The 6,915-nt window shown below is 49.2% G+C and overlaps 1 pseudogene; it reads right to left on the reverse strand.

The window, feature by feature from the left end:
- Positions 1-2,809: 2,809 nt before the first annotated feature.
- Positions 2,810-4,642, reverse strand: LOC124024420 (annotated as a pseudogene).
- Positions 4,643-6,915: the final 2,273 nt, after the last annotated feature.

Raw genomic sequence — 6,915 nt, forward strand, 5'->3', positions numbered from 1 at the left:
GATGCAAATCAAATTCAAATCAAATGTATTTTTTCGGACATCAGCTGATATCTCAAAGTGCTGTACAGAAACCCAGCCTAAAATGCAAAACAGCAAGCAATGCAGGTGTAGATGCACGGTGGCTAGGAAAAACTCCATAGAAAGGCCAAAACCTAGGAAGAAACCCGAGAGAGGAACCAGGCTATGAGGGGTGGCCAGTCCTCTTCTGGCTGTGCCGGGTGGAGATTATAACAGAACATGGCCAAGATGTTCAAATATTCATTAATGACCAGCATGGGCAAATAATAATAATCAAAGGCAGAACAGTTGAAACTGGAGCAGCAGCACAGCCAGGTGGACTCGGGACAGCAAGGAGTCATCATGCCAGGTAGTCCTGAGGCATGGTCCTAGGGCTCAGGTCCTCCGAGAGAGAGAAAGAAAGAGAGAAAGAGAGAATTAGAGTGAGCATACTTAAATTCACACAGGACACCAGAGAAGACAGGAGAAGTACTCCAGATATAAGAAACGGACCCTAGCCCATCGACACATAAACTACTGCAGCATAAATACTGGAGGCTGAGACAGGAGGGGTCAGGAGACACTGTGGCCCCATCTGACGATACCCCCGGACAGGGCCAAACAGGAAGCATATAACCCCACCCACTTTGCCAAAGCACAGCCCCCACACCACTAGAGGGATATCTTCAACCACCAACTTACCATCCTGAGACAAGGCCGAGTATAGCCCAGAAAGATTTCCGCCACGGCACAACCCAAGGGGGGGGCGCCAACCCATACAGGAAGATCACATCAGTGACTCAACACACTCAAGTGACGCACCCCTCCTAGGGACGGCATGAAAGAGCACCCGTATGCCAGTGACTCAGCCCCTGTAATCGGGTTAGAGGCAGAGAATCCCAGTGGAAAGAAGGGAACCGGCCACACAGAGACAGTAAGGGCGGTTCGTTGCTCCAGAGCCTTTCCGTTCACCTTCACACTCCTGGGCCAGACTACACTCAATCATATGACCCACTGAAGAGATGAGTCTTTAGTAAAGACTTAAAGGTTGAGACCAAGTTTGCGTCTCTCACATGGGTAGGCAGACCATTCCATAAGAATTGAGCTCTAAAGGAGAAAGCCCTGCCTCCAGATGTTTGCTTAGAAATTCTAGGGACAATTAGGAGGCCTGCGTCTTGTGACCGTAGCGTACGTGTAGGTATGTACGGCAGGACCAAATCAGAGAGATAGTTAGGAGCAAGCCCATGTAATGCTTTGTAGGTTAGCAGTAAAATCTTGAAATCAGCCCTTGCCTTGACAGGAAGCCAGTGTAGGGAGACTAGCACTGGAGTAATATTATCACATTTTTTGGTTCAAGTCAGTAATCTAGCAGCTGTATGTAGCACTAAATTAAGTTTATTTAGTGCTGATGTTTAAGTAGAGCATTGCAGTAGTCTAACCTAGAAGTAACAAAAGCATGAATACATTTTTCTGCATCATTTTTGGACAGAAAGTTTCTGATATTTGCAATGTTACGTAGATGGAAAAAAATCTGTCCTTGAAACAGTCTTGATATGTTCATCAACAAAAGAGAAATCAGGATCCAGAGTAACGCCGAGGTCCTTCACAGTTTTATTTGAGACGACTGTACAACCATTAAGATTAATTGTCAGATTCAACAGAAGATCTCTTAATTTCTTGGGACCTAGAACAAGCATCTCTGTTTTGTCTGAGTTTAAAAGTAGAAAGTTTGCAGCCATCCACTTCCTTATGTCTGAAACACAGGCTTCTAGCGAGGGCAATTTCGGGGCTTCACCATGTTTCAATGAAATGTACAGCTGTGTGTCATCCGCATAGCAGTGAAAGTTAATATTATGTTTTCGAATTACATCTCCAAGAGGTAAAATATATAGTGAAAACAATAGTGGTCCTAAAAAGGAAACTTGAGGAACACCAAACTTTACAGTTGATTTTTCAGAGGACAAACCATTCACAGAGACATCTGATATCTTTCCAACAGATAAGATCTAAACCAGGCCAGAACTTGTCCGTGTAGACCAGTTTGGGTTTCCAATCTCTCCAAAAGAATGTGGTGATGGATGATATCAAAAGCAGCACTGAGGTCTAGAAGCACGAGGACAGATGCAGAGCCCCAGTCTGATGCCATTACATTTACCACCTTCACAAGTGCCGTCTCAGTGCTATGATGGGGTCTAAAACCAGACTGAAGCATTTCATGTACATTGTTTGTCTTCAGGCAGGCAGTGAGTTGCTGCGCATCAGCCTTTTCTAAAAATTTTGAGAGGAATGAAAGATTCGATATAGGCTGATGGTTTTTTATATTTTCTGGGTCAAGGTTTGGCTTTTTCAAGAAAGGCTTTATTACTGCCACTTTTAGTGAGTTTGGTACACATCCTGTGTATAGAGAGCCGTTTATTATGTTCAACATAGGAGGACCAAGCACAGGAAGCAGCTCTTTCAGTAGTTTAGTTGAAATAGGGTCCAGTATGCAGCTTGAAGGTTTAGAGGCCATGATTATTTTCATCATTGTGTCAAGGGATATTGTTACTGTAATTTAATTATGCCAATGTGCTTTCATCAATTGAAAACCCTTCATCTATTTTATGAGAATTTATAAGATTCTTGTTTGCATAAAATAGACGCAGACCAGTCTTTCAATAATAGGTAACAGAATTTATTCTCGGAGCGCGCTGCCACTTAACCACGAGCAACAGTTTATATACAGATCATGACGTCATTTCATTGCTTTATCCCTCCCGTCGTCCTTGTATTGTGTCTAGTCCCCGCGTCCTCCGGGTCACCCTGTCCCATCCTAGCTAAAGGCCCAATGTGCGCAAGTGGCCGTGGCAACGAGCAGGGCAGCAGCCGTGCCAGCGGCGGGGCCCTCGCGCTGTTGATCACGAGGCGCAGCCGCCGCCGCCGTAGCACTCTTTAGGACTTTGACAAGCGTTGACACCGCTTCGGTGCGGGGCAGATGCTGCCTTCTTTGGATCAGTGGCTTCACAAATGCCTTTCCCAGCTGCTCGAGGAACACCCTGCGCTTGTTCTGCTTGCGAGGCATCCAGTCTGGCTTGATCTCTCGCCATATGACAAAGGTGTTGTAGGAGGACACGTTGAGGATGTTGTGGAAGACGACCAGGGGCCAGCGGGCAGTCATCCGTCTGCAGCTGTAGGTGCCGACCACCTTGTCTAGGTTGTCCACGCCGCCCTTGTTGCAGTTGTAGTCTAGGATGACGGCCGGCTTCCTGTCGCGGCGATTGCTAATGTGGCCCTCTGTGTGCAGCGTGCTCAAAAGTAGCACGTTCTTGTTTTTCTTTGCCAGGTAGGACACCAGAGTGGCGGTGGGCGTGAAGGCGAACCTAGAGGACAGGACCTGTCTGCCCCTGGACTCGAGCAGCGCGGGCGGGAGCTCGGCCTTGTTCTTTCTCACCGTGCCCACCATGGTGAGGTTCCTCTCGAGGAGCCGCTGGCCCAGGTCGTAGGAGGTGAAGAAGTTGTCGCAGGTGACGTTATGACCGCTCAGCCCCGTTGTCAGATTGAGGACGACGCGCATCCCCTGGTTCTTCTCGGGGCCTCCGCCGGCCGCCTTGCCGGTGTACACTTGGCATCTTCGCAGGCCACCCACGACTTGATGCTGTATTTCGCCGGCTTGCTGGGGATGTACTGACGGAAAGGACAGCAGCCTTTTGGAAAGGGAACAAGAGATTAGTGTCGTTACTGTGTCACGGGGGACAATGGCCTTTTGTGTTACACACGCTGCTACAGCCGCTGCTTGTACCGCTGCTACGGCAGCACTACCTCTCTATAGACATATAAGCACATGCTCACACTCGCGCACGCACAAGCCCAGTATCTCTGAACGGGACCTGTTGCTCGTCCACCGTCACGTCGGGCCCGGGTTGTAGAGGGCCGTCAGCCGCGCCTCCCACAGGTCCCAGACCTCCCGTATGGCTGCAAGTTTGTCCGTCGCGAGTCTGATGGGTCTCGACTGGCGGTCGTGGAATCGCACCAGCCTCGAGTACCTGTGAAAGACCTTGAGCGGCATGGTGGCTCGGAACACGGTCCTGCCACTCTCGACTTCCCACAGGCTTGCTGCGGCCTCGCCTCGGGACCTGTAGACGCCCGCTAGGATCAGCAGCTCTACGTAGGCGTGCAGGTCCGTGGTGTCCATGGGTCGCCAGCCGTCGCCGTATTTTCTGGCCCTGTACAGGTTCGTAATTTCCACAATTATCCTTTCTATCGCCGGTGTGACAAACAGGTGGAAGGCGGATGCGATGTCGCGGGCCTGGGTCACGGCATAGGCCGTGGGGCCCGGAGTCTGGTCCGTCCCGGCGTGGCAGATCGTGGGGGCCCCGCGGTGGCGGCCGTAGGCCACGGGGGACAACTCGATTTTTCCGTTTTTCGACAGCAACGGCGTCTCCCGTTGGTCCGGGGCCGAGGAGATCTCTTCCTCGCGTCGGTCCTCGTGCTCGTCCTCGGGCTCATCCTTGGGCTTCTCCCCTTCCTCAGAAGAGGGAGAAGAGGCATCGTTGACCTCGCGGCGCTCGGGGTTGTATTCCTCCCCGTCTTCGTCTTCCGAAACCTCTTCCTCCTCCTCCTGGCAATCAGAGTAGTCTTCTGCGCGGCAATAAAACCGCTGAGCCATGGCCGCTCGGCTCCACTGTTCGTGTCCGCTGAGCGGGGGGGAGCGCACTTGGCACGGGTGGGGCGCTGTTCACTGTGTGTGTGTGTGTGTGTGTGTGTGTGTGTGTGTGTGTGTGTGTGTGTGTGTGTGTGTGTGTGTGTGTGTGTGTGTGTGTGTGTGTGTGTGTGTGTGTGTGTGTGTGTGTGTGGGTGCCACTTACGCGGAAGACCGAGACCCGAAAATGTACGAGGCTCGCTTGCACGCTCGTGTGTAGCCGTGTGCAGTTGACCCACCCCACCCGAGCAACAATAACACTCGGCTGTTCTCTAGCACACAGCGGAGCACATCTGGACCTGTGCAGCGGCTGGCTGGGTCGCTCTGACCCAGGAGCGCACAACCTCGCCACACTTGCAGACACTCTACTACGCTCAACGGCATACGCCTCGCCAGTGGCTGACAGGTTCGCTCTGACCCGTGAGCGCAGAGAGCAGAGCGCAGAGCGGGGGAGCCGGGCACATCCTCGCCACACTCGCAGACTCTCTACTACGCTCAACGGCACACGCCTCGCCAGTGGCTGGCACGGTCGCTCTGACCCGCGAGCGCCGAGCGGGAGCCCTGGAAACACAGGGCCTGGGTCGCGCTGACCCGCGAGCACAGAGCACAGAAAGGGGAGCCCCCCACACACAGGACCTGGGTGACCCTGACCCCAGGACCACGGGAGGGTTAAACGGTATGAGTTCCTCTTTGGTCAAACTACTCTCTGACCTCTCTGCGACTTTACTCACTTTTTCGGGCAAGTGACCATAATCTTTGAGCAACCAATAAATCCTGCTGACTTGGCCGATGGGAAAGTGTCTTTTAGACCTGAAATTAAATCTCTGGACAGGATATGCCATAGTGATTAATCACATAGTCTTAAACTCCTGGAGAAACTCCTGGGCCTATAGGGAGGATGAAAACTCTGTCAAACTGCAGCAACCTTCAAATCAAAGTTTGTTTGGTTGTGTACATCGATGTGCAGCGAAAGGCTTGTGTTTTCTAGCTCCAAAAGTGAAGTAATATCTATAAATTAAAAAACAACACACAAATAATCTAGAAAGTAAAACAATGAATAATTATCAGAACGAGCAATATCAGAGTGTGAAATATAGACAGTCTGGACAGTAAATGCATAGAAAAGGTGTGGAGAGCAGTAGTTATAGTAAAACCTTGTACTTGTTCATATGAATTATATTTTAAAAGGGGGTTTTGTTACACAGACAACTATGATTAGACAATAGAACTAACAGGACTGAGCTTGCTTTAGGCAGGGTTGCATCATGTAGGCCCATGGATGGAAACAGCCAATGCCCCAAATCCTTAAATTCCATCCCTGTGTAGGCCTATATACATGTGTAATTAAGTGACAGGTCCATTAACACAGTCTAGCCTATGTCATCACTATTTGGATTAAAGAAGTTGATCACATTCACATTTTCTCATAAGACAAATACATTGTCTTTGGCTATAAATACAGTGCCTTACGAAAGTATTCGGCCCCCTTGAACTTTGCGACCTTTTGCCACATTTCAGGCTTCAAACATAAAGATATAAAACTGTATTTTTTTGTGAAGAATCAACAAAAAGTGGGACACAATCATGATGTGGAACGACATTTATTGGATATTTCAAACTTTTTTAACAAATCAAAAACTGAAAAATTGGGCGTGCAAAATTATTCAGCCCCCTTAAGTTAATACTTTGTAGCGCCACCTTTTGCTGCGATTACAGCTGTAAGTCGCTTGGGGTATGTCTCTATCAGTTTTGCACATCGAGAGACTGAATTTTTTTCCCATTCCTCCTTGTAAAACAGCTCGAGCTCAGATGGAGAGCATTTGTGAACAGCAGTTTTCAGTTCTTTCCACAGATTCTCGATTGGATTCAGGTCTGGACTTTGACTTGGCCATTCTAACACCTGGATATGTTTATTTTTGAACCATTCTATAGTAGATTTTGCTTTATGTTTTGGATCATTGTCTTGTTGGAAGACAAATCTCTGTCCCAGTCTCAGGTCTTTTGCAGACTCCATCAGGTTTCTTCCAGAATGGTCCTGTATTTGGCTCCATCCATCTTCCCATCAATTTGAACCATCTTCCCTGTCCCTGCTGAAGAAAAGCAGGCCCAAACCATGATCCTGCCACCACCATGTTTGACAGTGGGGATGGTGTTCAGGGTGATGAGCTGTGTTTCTTTTACGCCAAACATAACGTTTAGCATTGTTGCCAAAAAGTTCAATTTTGGTTTCATCTGACCAG

This window comes from Oncorhynchus gorbuscha, unplaced genomic scaffold (genome assembly GCF_021184085.1).
Source record: "Oncorhynchus gorbuscha isolate QuinsamMale2020 ecotype Even-year unplaced genomic scaffold, OgorEven_v1.0 Un_scaffold_1846, whole genome shotgun sequence".
NCBI lineage: Eukaryota > Metazoa > Chordata > Actinopteri > Salmoniformes > Salmonidae > Oncorhynchus > Oncorhynchus gorbuscha.